Consider the following 19,395-nt stretch of genomic DNA (forward strand, 5'->3'; position numbering starts at 1 on the left):
GAGCATGATGTCCTTCTCTAGGTATTGGTATCTTCTGACAACATGTCTGAGCTTCCAGAAACAAAGTCTCGCCATCCTGGTTTCTAAGGAATGTTCTGGGTGTACTTCTAAAACAGATTTATTCTTCTGGCAGCCCATGGTACTTTCAATATTCCTTTCCAACACTACAATTCAAATGCATGATTTCTCCTACAGTCTTCCTTATTCACTGTCCAACTTTCACTTACATATGAGGCAATTGAAAATACCACGGTTTGGATCAAATGCGTTTTAGTCCCCAAAGTGACATCTTTGATCTTTAACACTATAAAGAAGACTTTTGCAGCAGATTTGCTTAATGCAATATGTCTTTTGATTTATTTATTGCTGCTTTCATGAGTGTTGATTGTGGACCTAAGAAAAATGAAGTCATTGATAACTTCAATCTTTTCTCTGTTTATCATGAAGTTATTTATTGGTTCAGTGGTAAGGATTTTTGTTTCTTTGCACTGAGATACATACTGAAAGCTGTAGTCTTTGATCTTCATCAGTAAAATTTTCAAGTCCTCTTTGTTTCCAGCATGCGAGGTTATAGCATCTGCAAGTTACAAGTTGCTAATGGGAATTCCTTCCATTCTGATACAATGTTCTTTTTCAAAAATTACTGTGTTCAGGTGCCTCATTAGCACAACTAGGTGTTCTGGAATTCCCATTCTTCTCAGTGTTATCCATAGGTTGTTGGGATACACACAGTCTAATACATTACATAGTCAATAAAACACAAGTCAGTAGCTTTCTTTTGATCTTTGTTTTCCGTCAACATACATCTGATGTCAGCAGTAATATACCTAGTTCCATGTCATCTTCTGAATCTGGCTTGAATTTATGGCAGCTCCTTGTTGATGTACTGCTACAACAATTTTTGAATCATCTTCAGCAAAATTTTACTCATATGTGATATTAAAAATATATTTTGATGATTCCTGCATTCTGTTGGGTCAAATTTCTTGGATTGGGCACAATGTGGAACTTTTCCTTATCCCAGTTGACTAACCCCAAAGTCAGTTTTTATTACTTAACATTATAATTACCTAGACATGTGTCTCCATTCTTGATTACTGCTGAGTCTTTGTTTCTTCTATTAAACCACCGACAAGTTAATATGCCTTGCATTATAGAGAGCAGATAACTATTATTGTCACTATAATTTTGAATTCTAATTTTACCTCTTTCACCTCCTTCACAAATATGCCTACCACACATTGGTAGACCACACATTGTTTTTCTTTGTGTTGGTTTGGGATTTACTGTTAAACTATACTTAAAGAATTTTGTCTTTGTCTTTGGATCCTGAAAGATAACCTCTAAAATGCTGGGATTTTCTGAGTGATTGAAGTGTCTTTGATGGGGGTTCTAAAGTACAACAACCAAACAGTTATGTTAATGAGGTATATTTTGGGAAGGTGGACAATATTAAGTTAGACAGATAGATACAATACTAAGTTCAATCTCATGAGCTTTTATTCAATCAATCCTGTTATAATGAAGATTCAATAAAGACTCTGGACATGAATGCTCAATGGACTTTCTGGTTGGTATAAGACAATAGTGTTTAGGAGGACAGATTATCCTGTGGAATATAGAAGCTTTGCATTGGGAATTTTCCAGATCTTCCCAAATATATCTTATTTGTATATATTTTGTGCATCAATAAAACTGTCATAGAATTGTAATACTTTCCTGAATGCTATGAGTATTTTTTAGTCAATTATGAAAAACAATGGAGTAGTACAGACCAGAAGATCAGAAGTGAGAGGTGACTGGGGATAGGCTTTCTTCTGGCATCTGAAGTCTTGGGCAGTTTTCAAAGTCTGGAGGTCTGGAGAAATGCATTCCTCAACTTGTGAGCTCTGACCTAGCTCTATGGCATTGAAGGATAAGCAATGAACCATGACGTCAGCTTGAATCACAAGGATGGAAGCTTAAATTCACCTGCTGTTCCTCAGAAACTGTATACAGGTTTGCTGTGAGTCAGAATTGGCTCGAGGGCACTTAACAACAACAACCTAGCTCTGGATGTTGTGATCAGAGAAAGAAACACTACATTTGCAATTAGTGTCATTAGAGAACAGAATGAAATTAACATGATTTCACTTTGTTGGAACAGATGTGAAATAGGTTTGGAATTTATATTGAACTGGATTGGCTCAGTTTAGCAGAGATGGTGGGAGTTAAAAGTACACAGATTCAATACAAATTTTGGAAAATCTGGAATTATTTTTATACTATTTTAGTGTTGGATTCCTGGTATGGCACTATAAGATCAGCACTAGACTGTGAACCACTAGGTCAGCAATTCAAACCCATCAGCTGCTCCTCAGAAACCCTATACAGCATCACTCTGAGTTGGAACTGATTCGACGGCACTTAACATTAAGAAATTGTCAAATTCAAACTGCTGTTTGAAAAGTTTCCACTCATAGTGCCTCTAGAGAACAGTGCAGAACGGCCCCATAGGGATCAAGTCAGCAAATTGTAAAAACTAACACATCTTTCTTCCCATAGTAGATTCTAGATTTGAACCATTAGCATTTCAGTAAGCAGCTGAGTGCTTTAGCCACTGTGCTACTAGCTCCCCTAGGAATTGAACACTTACTTAGATTTATTGAGGCTCAGAGCATTTATTAAATTTTAATTGTTAAAAGGAAAATAATTTTTAAGGAAGAAACTTTATTTAAAGAAATTACTTTTTTATTTGATGAAGTGTAAGAAAGTGAAATGAAATTTTATATCCAGAAATACAAAGCCTGTTACTGGTGTTACAAAGTGGGAGAGCAACAAATTCCAACGGAATAAGATTTATCTTGTTCTCATTGGATAGAAAGATTGTCTCTATTAATACAAAGTTAAAAATATATAAGATTAAGTAGAAACATAGTAAAGTATCCTATTTTAAGTACCTGTGTAGTGCAGTGAATTATTTAAGGGTTCTTCTAGCCGTTGGTATTCATAAACTCTCACCAAACAACTTTTTCCTGATAAGTATGAGTAACAGAAGATAAGTGAAGATGCTGATGGATTATTGGATTCAGGTGTGAATGATGGTTAACAGGGTTAATTGTGAAAACCTGGAACCCTGAAGTGGGTATAAAATGAGCCACCTGAGAAGGAGGAAGGGGGAATCTCACTACTCTTAAGAAAATCCAGGCGTGGAATGTGTCATTAAGATCCTGAGATCTCTGTGCATTGAACTTCCTCGACCAGACAGAGAAAGCTATGATAGTGAAGGAATGACAAACAGCTGCAGCAGAAGCAAGAGCCACAGCATGGACTTCCTAGTCCACAGAGCAAGAAAAGCTGAGTGGCTTTGGGCAGGCGGCTTGTTTGCATAGGGGCCGGTGTCTGTAGGTACTTAATTGAGAGAACGAGGTTTGCTGACCCACTGAGCCAGAGTCTAATGCCTTCAGGCTGAGGCTTATGGTGGAATGGTGTACACTGTGAGAATTTATCTGCAGCCATAAATGAGCTTGTAACATTGCGAAATCAGGGCAAAGAGCTGAAGACCAGTGAGAGGCCTATCTGTGGGCATGGCAGAGGAGAGACTGTTCTGATTGGAAGAACTGTACCCTGAACATTTCTGACCCTGCATTATAACCTGTCAACGTCCCTAAGTGCTTTTGGGCTGGTTTGGACTCATAGCGACCCTATATTGGGTTTCCTAGGAGTGGCTGGTGCGTTTTTATCACCTACCTTGAAGTTCAAACTGACTTTGCGGTTCAGTGCTTATCCCACAGAGCCACATCAGGACGCCAACTTCCCTAGCAAACCCCATAACTGTGAGTATGCTGTCTGAGATCTGTATGGTCATTGTAATGAATTATTGAACCTAGATGGGAAGGCACAAATACCATCGGAGGGATGGTTTGCTGCTCATAGGTTCCTATATGCTTTGTGTAAAATTTTTGAAATTTGAATATTGAAATCATTATTTTTGGTCATCATTTTTCTCTTTGATGCCAGCATTTAAAACAGACAAAGGAGTTCAAACTATTCTTAGGAAGGTGTACTATTTCTTGCGAGTTTTATTTTAAGATATCTGTTTGTATGAACATTATTCCACACCTGATTCATGCTCCAAACCATACTGGAAAAGTTTTTTTTTTTTTTTTTTTTTAAATTTTTAAAGTATTAAAACAAATGCTCCAAGTTTCTTTAATGTTTTCAGAACAGTTCAGATTTCTCTTTGGAGAGTGTATTAATTGCCCAGCAATGCTAAGGCACAGTAATGTGGAATGTGGAAATGATTTTCCGCATCTTTACTAGATCAATTCCCGATTTTAATATAGAACACATTTGTGTGACTTTATATGTAATTTAAAAAGTAGATATGGTCATTAGTGTATTGAAACAAAAGAATAATCTACTAAATGTACGAAGAAGCAAAGAAAATGGGAAATAATTCAGAAAATTATTTGAAGTTCCCTCTTTTTATTCTTCTTTTGAATAAAGACTATTTCATAGAAATTCTTAAATTTAAACATAAAACAATATTTGTTTTCTATTCTCATATTTTTCTATCCAGGATTAAATGACACGAGGTAAATGTTCCTTTCAAGAAAAAAAATTCATAATAGACAAAGTATTATCTTCAAATATCACACATTTTAGGGCTGTGTTTGTGACTGTTGTCCTATTGTTTTCTTGTTTAGATTGAGTCCAGTTCCCTAAGCCAGATGTGACCCCAGACTGAGTGTCTGACAAGTCAGAGACTGTAGTGATAACAACTGAGGAATGGAGTGCAAGAACCAATGCATCTGCAACTCGCTGAGGCTGAAGATTGGTCAGCGTCAATGGAATCTGACACACTCGTCCAGGGTAAGCTCACATTCTTTGCCTTAAGTGTTTAAAAGAACCTACCTTCCACACTCCAATTCACTGGGGAGTCTGTATTACACATTAACCAGAATGAGCTTTTCTGTGAAACATTTATCAGATGTGATATGGAGTCAAGGAAGATAAGTTTCTAGCATTAAAAAACTTAATTTTCTCTGTCAATATGATTGTTTGAAGTGTGTGTGTGTGCATTCATGCAAGAAAACATGTCTTGTGTGAGACATGAGGCCATCCTAGAATTCTGGCTGTGGAGCTACATTAGAATGCACCAGTGAAAGGTTCCAGTCCATTGTTTAACGCATTGCATTATTGAATGAAATTGAGTCTCTCCATACAAGATAGTTAAGAAAGTAAGAAAGAATATTAAACACCTGAGCTTTACCTTTGAGGATAATTGATTTTAGTGGAAGAAACAAAGACTTATCTACCATGTACTTTGTTCAGGCTCAGCCCGTCGTGCTCTTTCTGCCATTTTCCATGAGTAAGGCAGTAGCTCATACTTCAGCGTCTACATCACATGCCACCTCCTCCATGAAGGCTTAATGGAACTTCGAATGAATAAACCTACTGTAGCCGATGTCTCCCTTCTCTTCCCTTCCATAGTGTGATGCACAACTCAAGTTAGCAATTTCTACTTTCTTCTTTGTATATCCCCTTACGTACTATGAGCTCTGTGAGATGGAAAACTTAAATTATTTATCATTTCTTTTTAATTACCAGCAGGCTGCATTCCATAGAGAAGAAATTTAATAAAGTTCTTGGACTTTACTAAAATATAGAAGAGTCCTGTATAAAATGATAGCCCAGATTTATCCCTTAAGAAAAATTTCACCTTTACCAACTGAGCATTGGTCCCTGATAAATGGAGATCTATATGAGAAAACAGTTAAGGTTATTAGTAATTCTTGTCCCAAAAGAATATCATCTTTATGTCACTCAATGACAACTGGAATATGGTCCAGAGATACAAATCCAGTTGGATAATTTTTAAAAGAGAGTATTTTTGTTGTTGTTGATTTGCTTTGGTTTATTTTGTATGTGTGTCTTCTGGTTGGGAGTCAGTTCTCAAACAAAGGCAAAGGGAACAGGTGGAGAAACAGATAAAATTGCTGAAGGTTGTAAATGCTGAAAGGCTTGGTGAATTATATTGGCTAAGTAGCCTTAATTTCTGTATTTTCTTCTTGCCTGATCTATGAAAACAGAGTAAAACTAACAGGAACAAAATACAAATTCTTCTCTTTGCTACTCTACAAAAGTGTTCTTAAAAACCTTAAGCTCTCTTACTCTTTCCAAGACCACACCCTGGACACACAAATCATTTTCCTGGGTCATATGGACTTGAGTTTAAATTTTTTCATTATGCCTTCTTACATGAGAGAAAGTGAGCTTGGCCCAAATATCCTCTGATAGTGATGCCACACCTAAGCCCAGACAGCAGCTGGGAATGAGTCACTGCCTCAAATGTGATGATAGGATTCAAAGAAAGAAGATGTCCTGGATTTTCCTAGCACAGTAAACCAGAGCCTGTCCTTTCCTCTGACTATATTCTACTTCTTCCTGGGCTGTAAAAAATCACTGACACAGGCTGCCTATTCCCCGATCTTCATAATTGTCCCTTGGCAGGTTCCCATGAATTTAGGCATTCACTTGGTGAATGTACACATGAGCATTACTTGTGATTTAAAAAAAATTCATAAAAGTTTCATGTATATTTTTAAGTAGAAATAGAAGAAAAATATATTTTAAAAGAGGTGATACCATCCATTATTAGGAAAGCTAATGGGGAAGAATGAGCATGGTGAAAGGGCTGATCTTGGATAATTGGAAGTGAGTGTTGAAATTAGGATTTATGGAGGAAAAAAGTCTTGGGCACAATTTTGAAGACAGAATTAAAGAAAGCATATATTAATTAATTATAAATCAGGGATCAATCCGTTAATAAAGGTGTGTTGATTTAATAAATGTCTGTGATCTGTAATCATATTAAGTACCATGAACTTACATAGTTGTGATCAGCATTTTCAAAAGTGTGCTGGTGTTGATACAGCTTGAGAAAGCAAGGAGTCCCAAAATATAAACCCTGATTTTACAAAGTAGGGGGTATGTTGATTTAATAAATGTCTATGATCTGTAATCATATTAAGTACCATGAACTTATATAATTGTGATCAGCATTTGCACATGTCTGCTGGTGTTGATACAGCTTGAGAAAGCAAGGAGCCCCAAACATAAACCCTGATTTTACAAAGTAGGGGGAAGAAAGACATTGAGGTGAAATAACAATGACCCATCCCCCAGTACCTGTCACTGCTGTTTTTTCCCTCCGCTAAAATTGAGAGTACGAAGAATCTATGATTCTTTGCAAATGCTCTAGAGAAAAACTGCTGCAAAAGCCAAGCTTTAATATGCTCTGTTAAATGGGCTTATCAAGACTTTCATGAATATATGACAGGAGGGTTTCATTCCTGTGTTTTACCAGAAAAGACCCAGAAATCATTTCCTCCTGTGACCGAAGGGACTTCTAGTTTTCTCGATAGAGAAATGAGAAGATTTTAAATTGTGCAGAGGCTCTGATTGAGCAGAATAGTTTTCCGGTCAGTGAACTATCTTCTGTATTATTAAATTAGCATTGCTTTGGAGTTTAAAGCAGCAAAGGCCAATTGCCAAATAAAATAAATGATATGTACTCTGATGTTAATGGCTGACTGGAAAACGTCTTTATCTTTTTCAATGACCAGTCATTTTTCTCTTTAATCATATGGAAATATAATTCAACTGGATTGCCCATTAGGAGTTACAAATTTCAAGTGTAAGGGGAAAAAACACAGTACCTATGCAGTATACTATGCTTTGCTGATGAATCTGCTTTGTTTTAAAAATAAAAGAATTGTGAGAAGAGATATTGCCACAAGAAATAGGATAAAAAGGTTTAATATTAAGGTTGTGGTGAGCATTAGAGATAGCAAATGTTCTCAAAAATAAATGACCCAAGTGAGTTTTTTTTTTTTTAATGAAATTTGACAAGAAATATTTAAATAGTTGCTAGAAATAAATTATTAAATACATCTTGGAGCATTCTGCTAAAACTTAGTATTAGGCCTAACTTTCTCAGCCAATATCAAAGTACCATAATGCTATCTCAGGCATTCCTTGTCCCCACCACCATCAGTATGGTATAAACCCTCCTTACTGTTTTATTTCATTCTTAAACCAGTCCATAGTTAATCCTGCTGACAGAGGGTCTTCTACGTTTCAGATCGGGCCAAATTATTCCTTTGCCTAACATTTTTCTTTTTTAAGGGGCCTATATAAGATCCGCTAGAATCCTGGTGTGGCACTGTGGGTTAATGCATCAGACTGCAAAGCCATTTGAACTGCAGGGTCTGTGTTTCAAGCTCACCAGTTGCTCCTTGGAAACCCTATACAGGGTTGCTATGGGTAGGAATCAACTCAATGGACTTAACAACGACAATATAAGATCTGCTAGATGAAGAAACAAATCTGTCTTATAAGTATAGCCAAAATGTTTCTTACAAGTAAGGATGGTTAGACTTTCTCATTGACTTTGGACATGTTATTAGGGATAGAAATCATGTTTGGTGAAGTGGTTGTTGTTAGGTGCTGTCTAGTTGGTACTGACTCATAGAGACCCTATGCACGACAGAACAAAACACTGCCCAGTCCTGGGCCAACCTCACGATTGTTGCCACACTTGAGCTTATTGATTATGCCACTTGGTCAATCCATCTCACTGGGGGGTCTTCTTCTTTTTCTCTGACCCTACACCTTACCACACATGATATTCTTCCTCAGTGGCTGGTCCCTTTGGAGGATACTGTAAAAAGAAGACTCCCAACAAGATAATCTGACACAAAGATAGCATCAATGGGCTCAAGCATTGTGCCATTGTGAGGACGGCACAGGACCAGACAGTGTTTTGTTCCATTGTCCATAAGGTCACTGTGAGTCAGAACTGACTCTATGGAACCTATCCACAACAAGAAAAGATCCAAGTAGTTCTGGTGGCACAATAGTTGAGCAGCTCCACTGGAGAAAGACCTGGAAACCTGCCTCTGTAAAGACTGCAGCCTATAAACCCTAGGGGGAAGTTCTACTCTATCAGGGTCACGATGAGTTGAAGGTCAACTTAACAGCACCTAACAACAATATACAAGCTCCTACATGATTCAATCCATGTCAAATTTGCCACGCCAACATTTTTCATTTTTTGTCACACACATTATGTTCAAGCAACACATAGATTTATTCTTCAAATAGTTATGAAGCACATACCAAATGTGGTATACCCAGGCGTTGTACCTGTTTAGCTCATATTCCAGTGTGCTTTGTTCTTTAAGCTCATCATGTTATTCCTTAAATCCATACATTTCTTTATGATAACTTTTTTTGTCTTTCTCATCTTCTTTGGTTAAGTTCTCAAGTTTTAAAGATAAAACATAATATATCTTCCATAAGAAGTCTCTGTAGGGGACTTTATACTCTGTCTGCTTACCAAGCTGGAACAATGTTTCTAGAGTTCTATTCCCTGGATTGTTGTAAGACAGACTTCACAACAAGATACATCTGTGTGAGACTTGGAAGGTGGGAATGGAACAGCAACCATATTTTTTTGGTCTGTGTAAATTTGCCAGGCATGGCGACAGTCTAAGCAAGCTGTCATTGATCTGCTGACTCGCCTTGTTCACTCTGGTAGTACCTGGGTGTGCATCTCTTCCATCAGCTCCGACCAAACTTTGCTCCTTCAGGTTCTCTAAGTCCTGGGTCAGATGCATATACATCTCGATGACAAAGAATGTTAACTTTCCTGCATGTTTGCTGTATTACTGAAGTTGGAAATGGTTTCACATCATCCTCAGGAGGTTCAGATTGTGCTCACAGATTTTATTTTGCCTTGTGGATTCTAGATTGCTATTGTCCTCTTGCCCCTCCTTTTTTCTCTCCTGAATCTTTACCCAAGTGACGTGTAGTCACTTCAGAACCAATACTAAATGGAGATGCAAAGTGTACCTAGACTATTTCATTAGCAACCAGAAGTGTATGGGGTTTATATTCTATACCAGATCTTCCATTTTGTGTCACTTATGTGATTCTACTTTTGTAATTGAAATGAACTAATACAAAATAGAAATACAATGTCACTATAACTAACATCTAAGCATATAAGTTTAGATCTGGAGCTAGACAAGAAGCAGAAGTAGGAAAATATTATTGAAATTTAAAGGAAAGGACAACTTTATGTAGAGGTGGAAATTTTAACCAAACTTTTACCTGTTATAATGTGGAAAATAGCAAATATGCCTAACGAACTGATTGTTATTGATGTTATTAAATGCTTTTAAGTCTGTTCCGACTCACAGCAACTCTGTGTAGGGTAACTGAGGAGTGGCTAGTGAGATCGAACTACCGAACTTGTGGTTTTTCAGTACATTGTTGATCTTATAGTGCCACACCAGGACTCATGGTGGAGTTGATTAAAGGAATTTCAAGGTAGAATCTTGAAAATATCATTTCATTTTTTTAGGTGTATGCAATAAGCTACAGGGAGTCCTGGTGTGGCACTGTGGGTTAATGTGCCAGACTACAAAGCCGTTTGAACTGCAATGTCGGTGGTTCAAACTCACTGGCTGCTCCTCAGAAACCCTACACAGGGTCGCTATTGGTTGGAATCAACTCGACACCACTTAACAACAGCAAAAACAATAAGCTACAGGGGAGGGGAGCACGGTGGCTCCACGTAAATACTGAACTGTGAATCTCAGGTCTGCGGCTTTCTGCTCCAAGAAAGATTTAAAGCCTCAGAAACCCTATATAGGGGTTGTTATGAGTTGGAACGGATGGGATGGTACTTAACAACAACAACAATAAGTTACAGGTAGAGAAAGATGAGCTAAGAGAGAAAATACTCAGTTTTTAAGAAGAAAAAAGAATATTTATAGAGGATCCCAAACTTGAAAATAAAACTATTTTTTAACCTCTGTCTTTCCCAGTAAAATGATTCTTAAAATAAGTGAAAGCCTCATGGTAAAGATCAAATCCAGAAGGCTGTTAGGAAAATGTGGCCTTAGGGCAGGTCAAAGATGAGGTTGGAGGTGTAACTATAAAACTCTTTGTTAATACTTCAAGAAGATTTAAATTGATGCCTTATAGATCCTTTCAGATACATAAAAGCTAAAGACCTTCTAAGGGTCTTAAGGATATGCCTGGCAGATCCTCTACATTAAACAATAAGGCTTCTAAGACACTTAAGGGCATTGTCTCACAGTAGTCTCATGAGGGGGAAATGTAGAGAAAGACTTATTTCAAAGAGATTTATAGGTTTTCCTTTTCTCCAATGAATGAATTATAAATTTGGTATATAAAAGCCCAGACAATTTTAAAGGAATTATATTATCGTGTATTAAAAAAGGCTGAAATGGTACAAAATGAAAGGAGGCCCCTGGAACCTCAAATTTCTGCAGATAGGTATTAAATTAAGAAAACTACTGATCAGAGAAACCAGTAAGACTGAGTAAGATACTCCAACAAGGGCTGTTGTTGTTAGCTGGACATATTGGTGGTGTTGGTGATGGTGTGCCGTGGATAGTGACCCTGCATAGGATTTCCTAGGTTGTAAATGTTTACAGGAACAGAAAGCTTCATCTTTCTCCCATGGAATGGCTGGTAGTTTCAAACTGCTGACCTTGAGGTGACACACTAGAACTCATAATGTGCTGAAAAAACAAACTCATTGTCATGGGGTCAATTCTAATTCATAGCAACATTGGAGAACAGAGTAACTTGGTTCTCAAGGATATAAATCTTTACAGAAACAGACTATCAACTCTTTTTCCCCTAGAGCATCTGGTGGGTTCGAACCACTCACCATTGAAGTAGCTCTGAGTTTATAGCTCCTGCACTACCAGGGCTCCTCTGTAATGAGTTAAGACAGGTTTAAAGTTTGCCACCACTTGTTCGTCAGTTTTCATACTGTGGTGGCGTGCATTTTGTTGTGATGCTGGAAGCTATTTAATATCCGAGCTGGGTAACCCACGGTAGAAGTTTCAGTCTGCAGGAGCTTCCAGACTAAGACAGTCTAGGAAGAAAGAGTGGTAAACTACTTCTAAATATTTAGCCACTGAAAATCTTAGGAAGCAATGGAACATTGTCAGATATAGTGCCAGAAAATTAAAATATTTGGGGACCTCCAGAATATTGTCAGATACAGTGCTGAGAGATAAACCCCTCAGGTTAGAAGGCCCTGAAGATCCAACAGGGGAACAGTTGACTTTTCACAGTAGAGTTGACTGTGATGACACAAATGGAGTGAAAGACCCTCATTTGCCAATGAGGCACAACTCAAAATGAGGAGAAACAGCTGAAAGCAACCATTTATAATCAGAATATAAAATATATGAAGTATGAATCTAGGAAAATAGAAAGTTGTCAATAATGACATGGAATGCATAAAGATTGATATCCTAGGCATTAGCGAGATGGAATGGATGGTATTGGCCATTGTAAATCTGACAATCATATGCTTTACTAACTGGAATGACAAATTGAAGAGGAATGGTGCTGTATCCATCATCAAAAGAATAGCTCAAGATCTGCCTGTAAAAGGATATGATCCATTGTCCTACATGGAAGACTACTTAATGCCACTATTTATGCACCAATGTCTAAAGTGATGATGAAATGGAAGAATTCAACCAACTTCTTCAGTCTGGAATTGATCAAACATGTAATCAAGATGTATTGACAATTATTGATGATTGGAATGTGAAGGTTTGAAACAAAGAGAAATAGGTCAGTAGTTGGAAATATGGCCTTGGTGATAGAAATTGTACTGGAGATGGTACAATAGTAAATTCAGGCTGAAGCTGAAGAAAGTTTTAAAACATCACAAGAGTCAAAATATGACCTTGAACGTATCCCATATCCCACCTGAATTCAGAGACAAACTAAAGAACAGATTTGATGCACTAGACATTAATGACCGATGACCAGAGGAGCTAGGGGATGACATCAGGAACACTATACAGGAAGAAAGCAAAAAGACATTAAAAGGACAGGAAGGGAAAAAAAAGACCAAAATGGATATCAGAGAGACTCTAAAACTTGCTTTCCAAACTGTGTGATTAATTATGACAAGATGTGGGTAACATTGTAAAAAATAGGAATTCGAGAACATTTCATTGTGCTCATAAGGAACCTGTACATAGACCAAGAGGCAATTGTTCGAATAGAACAAGGGTATAATGAATAATTTAAAATAAGCAAAAGTGTGTTTCAAGGTTATATTCTTCCATTTATTTAATTTGTATGCTGACCAAATAATTTGATTAACTGCAATATATGAAGGCAAATGTGGCATTAGGATTGGAAGAGCACTCATTAACAACTTGTGATATGCAGATGATACAACCTTGATTGCTGGAAGTGAAGAGGTCCTAAAATACTCAATGATGAAGATCAAAGACCACAGCCTTGAATATGGGTTGTACCTCAATGTAAAGAAAACAAAAATCTTCACAACTGGACCCATAAATAGCATGAAGATAAATAGAGAAAAGATTGAAGTTGTCAACGACTTCATTTTTCTTGTATTTGCAATCAACACTCATAAAAGTAGCAGTCAAGAAGTCAAACAATGTATTGCAATAGGCAAATCTGCTGCACAAGATTTCTTTAAAGTGGTCAAAAGCAAAGATGTCACTTTTTTTTTTTTTCCTACGTTTTTAATGTGGATTGAGTGAAAGTTTACAGGGTAGATTATCAGTTTTACATTCAACAAATCATACACCTTGTTTCATTATAATGATTATAATCACCTCCATGTACCATCAGTTATCAGTATTTCTCTCTATTCACTTTAGCTCTTAAAAACAAAACAAAACACTCAGGCATATATAATAATTTCCACCACCAAAGAGCAAGTTCTGCAACTCTGCCTCCTGTCCACCAGCTCTTAGTCCCTCTCTTCCCACAAATCTAGAGCCCTCAGCTGCTTCCTCTCTCCATGTCCACATCTCTGCCTCCATCTCTGTTATTACTGCTTCTCTGAATAAGGTCATGCATTCCACTTGTGCTCGTCTCCCTTGATGGTCCTAGGGTCCTCTGTTTCTAGACTCTAAGATTAACTACACCCTCATTTTTGTTACAAAACTTCTACCTTTACAATTGTGACAGTAGCAATTAGTCTTGATAACAATTACTCACTGTTGAATCATAAGAATCTTTCCCCGTCTCTTTTCACTAGACCCATCTAGACAAGATGAAAACTATTCAGTGGGGACTCTTTTTTTCCCCACACACTATTAAACTAAACTCCCCCTTGAAACCTTGTAAGTCAGTCACTTTGTGCCTTTATCGACACCTCATTTTAGGTATCCAATATCTAAGTTGCCCATCCCTATCTACCCTGTGTACTGAGGGGATAGCATTGACACTTGATGTGAAGACTCCTCTCTCTATTGGTATTTAGAGGTACTACCTCCATGAGTATAGGTCAGATTCATCAAATTGTAGCAATTTACCCTTGTTTCCTTTCTCAAAAATTGTTTTGTTCTTTTTTTAAATCTTCCTCTAGCCAAGTTAGGATTATCAAGCCATCAAGGCTACGTCAAATGGGTACTATCTGCAACTTTGGGTCTTCTTGTGCACCTCCTCTCACTTCATATCAGCTGGATATGGCTATGTCCTTGTCCATGGGCTCAGGTGTCCCTAGGCCTCATCACACTTTGGACCAACCAGTCCTTCCTTTTCTCTGTCTCATCTCCAGCTCAATGGGAGTCTGTGGAAGGAACATGGTTGAATTCAGCCCATTTTCTGCCTTTCCCCCTCTTCCAACTCACCAGAAGACTAATGTCATTGTCAGCAAGCTTACATGGGTGCTCATGTGTTCTATTTGAGTTTCCGTCTTAGAGGGGACAAAGATACCAGTTTGAGGATTAAGGTGTACCTGACACAAGTCATGGTATTTTCAATTGTGTCATATGCACGTGAAAGTTGAACAATGAATAAAGACCATAGAAGAATTGATGCATTTGAGTTATGCTATTGGAGAATAATAATACCATGGACTGCCAAAAGAAATAACAACTCTCTGTTGTAAGAAGTACAACAAAAATGCTCCTTAGAAGTCATGGTGGTCAGATTTTGTCTCTTATTCTTTAGACATATTTTCAGAAGGGACCATATCATGGAGGACAGTATGCCTGGTAAAATGTGAGGTCAGAGAAAAAGAGCAAGACCCACAATGAGATGGATTGTCACCATGGTAACGGCAGTTGGCTCAAGTATAGCAGCAAGTGTGATGATGACTGAGGATCAGACTGTGTTTTCTTCTGTTGTGCATAGGATCTTGATTAGTTAGTGTTGATTCTACAGCACCTCAGCTTAAAGTTTAACAAAAAGTTGAAGCTGTGTTAATTAATGTGAAAAAGAGTTAATATAATGAAAGACCTTTTGTGGGATAGACCCATACCTGAGAGAGCATAAGAAGGTAAAGCAAAGAAAGAAGCTCACAGCGATCTGTTAAAGGTTGAAAGAGAATAATGAGAATGTGTAATGGCGATGTCTAGAGAAGTATGTTTCAAGAAGAATGGATGATCAGTAATAACAAATGCAAATGAAAGGTCAAGAGGATGAAGTAGAGAAATAACTACTGAATTTTAAATAAGACCATTGGTTTCCGCCAAGAGAGCAGTTTCAGTACACCTATAGTGAATGAAAATCAGCTTTTATTTGATTAAGAATGGTAGTGAAAAATTAAACAGTTAAAATTGTATCTCTAGTATCCTGAACCATAAATCTTAATGTTCTCTTACAGTCACTTACTCGTGGAGTTTCTATAGACTTTAGAAATCTCATAGTTCAATATATCAGAATGAAAAGTCCAGGGAGTTGATAACAAAGCCTCTGTACTTTCACTTCCAGGACTTTTTGAGAACTCACTATCTCAGGAGATAAGTTATTCTTTTGTTAAAAGGTCCTTCTTACTCACTCTATGACGTATCAATTTGAGTAGATATATGGTTCTCTTAGTGCTCTTTTGCTCATGTGTATTTTCTGGTTGTATGTATAGTTCATGCTGTGTATGTTCAGCCACTGTCTTTTTTCTTTTTATACCAAGATGGAAGCTTTATCAGTGCTATTTTCAGAATTAGTTGTTCAAAATACTGTGGTTGATGGACCTGGCATTCATTTTCCTTCAGCATCCACAGAAGTTAGCAATAGCTTTTGTCTAATCTACAAACAGAAAAACAAGCAAAACTGATGATGTCAAAGGAATTGGTGAATTTAAAGCCACCCAACAACACATCTAATTTGTCCATAAAGATTTCATTTTAAAGACTAACTTCATGCAACCTTTGATTCAGTGTCATTTTTGAATAATTTAAGATTGTGTATCTGTGTTTTCTTTTGTTCCAGTCTTGAGGAAAACATAACAAGGAAAATTGGACAAATACTAGTGTTGAATTCAGATTTTTATAACTGAAGTTGCAAATGGACTCAGACTTCTGCTACGCTATTTAAATGATTTATTTGTAGTCACTTTGCAGAGAACAGAAAAATCAATGAAATAAGGTGTTACTTTCATGCCAAAATACTATTGGCACACCTGCTTGACAAGATGAGACTTTGGTTGACCTGGGAGAGTATCTTATATTTTCAGAATTCACATTCTTTATTTGAATGAATTAAGAGAGAGCAGACACATTCATGTGTCTGGAAATCTCATCAGAATTTCTTGGAGATTTATTAGTAAGAAATGTTGTCATTTTCTTAAAATATTTTAATTACTTAACTTCATAATAACAGATATGGAAACATAGGTTGTCTCTAAACATCATTTGACTGGTTAGAGAATAACCACGGTCTGGAGACAATTGGATGATGTTTAGTGAAAAGTAAACAAAACATGAAATTAGTGACAACTGATCTTTAACTCACTTAAACATCCATCTTAATAGTTTTTCTCCTGTCTTGACCTCACCCTTTCTACCATCGCTCCAATTAAAGAATGCCGTCTTTCCATCTAAAGGGAAAAGGCTAACTGAGAGCTTCCTGCTCACAGGTGATCATGAACCACTTACTTTAGAGTGCCCAAAAGGCCTGAAGGAGAAACTCAGTATCCTATATTCCTCAAAGCCCATTGACTATATTTCAAGAAGTACCATGTAATAGCAATAGAGCCAGAAGTTATAGAAAAAAGCACTCAATAAATGTTATTTTAGAGCAATTATTTCAGAATTTCCTACATTTGAGATACATGCACCTTGTATGCTCTAAATAGCTTGCTGTCCCAATGCTAATTCATTTTTCCAAAGAATCTTTTCATATGCAATCAACACCCTGATTCTTCTGTTATTACTGTGTATGGTCAGTGGAGATGGATGTCTACTTAAAACATTTTTGTTGTTGTTAGGTACCGTTAGATCGATTCTGACTCATAGTGACCCTATGCTTAGCAGAACAAAAAATTGCTCAGTTCCACATCACCCTCACAATTTTTGTTACACTTGAACCATCACTGCTGCCACAGTGTCAATCCATCTCATTAGGTGTCTTCCTCTTTTTCGCTGACCTCCATGTTACCAAGGCATTATATCCTTCTTGAGGAAATAATTTCTCCTCTTAACATGTCTGATGTGTGAGAGATAAAGACTAGTCATCTTGGCTTGTAAGGAGCATTCTGGCTGCACTTCATCCACTTCATCCTAGACAGATTTGTTTGTTCTTCTAGTAGGCCATGGCACTCTTATTATTTGTATCCAGCACAATAATTCAAGTGCATTGATTCTTCTTCAACCTTCCTTAGTCTGTACAACTTTAACAAGCATATTTCATATACATGATTGAAAGTACCATGGCATGGGTCGATTGTACCTTAGCTCTCAAACTGTTATCTTTGCTCTTCAACACTTTGTAGAAGTCTTTTGCAGCATATTTGCCTAATGCCTATATCATTTGATTTCTTGACTGCTACATCCATGAATATTGATTATGGAGCCAAGCAAAATTAAGTCTTTGACAATTTCAGTGTTTTCTCCATTTATTATGATACTATATTTATCTGTTTTCCAGTTTTAAGGATTTTTAAATTTCTTTACATTGAGATGAAATCCATACCAAAGTCTATAGTCTTTGATCTTCATCAGTCAGTATTTTAGGTCCTCATCACTTCCAACAAAAAAAGGTTATATTTTCTGCATATCATAGGTTGTTAATAAATCTTCCCCAATCCTGATGTCACATTCTTTTGCATATAATCCAGCTTCTCAAATTATTTGCTCAGCAGATAAATTGAGCAAGTATGGTAAAAGGATACAACCCTGGAGCACACTTTCCTGATTTTAAACCATTAAAACTACTATCAGTTAAAAATTTATTAATAGTATTTTAAAAACTCTTTATCTGTCTCACAAGTTCAGCTCCAAAATTGAATCTCAATATGAGGACACTGAAGCCTGTACAGTAAAGGTAAAAGGAACATTTCAAGGTGAAGGACCTTAATAAGTAACTGTCAAGCCAAAAACCCAATCTGGCAGTTTTAAACTCTGCTTTGTGTTTCTTATCCTTTGCTTTTCTGAATCTGAATTTTTCATCCTTGCAACTTTATGATTAGGTGTTGTGAAATAATTTTTCTTATAATGGCAGGGTGTAGAGGATGCTACTGCTCAAAACATTGTAAAATATCTTGGAATCTGAAGCTCTGAAACAGGATGGAGATAGATATTGAAGATTAGTAACTCATTAGTAATTTCAAAACATTTAAAATTAGTAATTTCAAAACATTTCCCAACAAATGATCCTGAAAGGCACCACAAATTTTGGCAATTGGTTTTTCATGTTTATATTCTATTGTGTCTCAGGATGAAAATATTCTCATTCTTTTTACTTATCTTTTTTTTGAGTTTCACATTAATTGGTACTTCATTTCCTTAAAACATAGAAACATTGTCAGTTTGAGAAGAAATTCACTGTGATATATAGATTGATTTTGCCATTTAAATTTAAGGTTTTTCCATCCTTTTTTTCCCCCAGGGGTAGGAGTAGGAAGATAAATATAATAGGTAACATTTACCCAAGAAACAGAACAGATACACATATGTTTTAAAAACATGAACAAACCACTAGAGAACGAGATCTGAAATCAAGAGTGATTTCAGTTTTGGTGGCCCCTGCCTTTTTCCTTTTTTTAAAATGTAAGCTTCTTGAAGACTGCAGCACAATAAAGGATGATCACTGGCTTGCATCTCAGAAATAGCAAGTGATGAATAAAAAAGAAAACTTACCCCCGCCCCCACCCCCCAACAAAGCTTGGCAATCCTGTTCTCCACACCTTCCTCAAGATAAAAATATGAATACTTTATGTAACAACTCAGAATTCGTTTTCATCTCCTACCTGCTTCTCATCAGTGGAAGTTTAAATTCATGATTCAAAAAGACATGGACGCTCATGTATATAGGTTATAAAAGCTCATACCAGAGGACAATTGCTTTTTTTTTTTTTTTTTT

Source organism: Chrysochloris asiatica, unplaced genomic scaffold, assembly GCF_000296735.1.
Source record: "Chrysochloris asiatica unplaced genomic scaffold, ChrAsi1.0 scaffold00031, whole genome shotgun sequence".
Classification (NCBI taxonomy): domain Eukaryota; kingdom Metazoa; phylum Chordata; class Mammalia; order Afrosoricida; family Chrysochloridae; genus Chrysochloris; species Chrysochloris asiatica.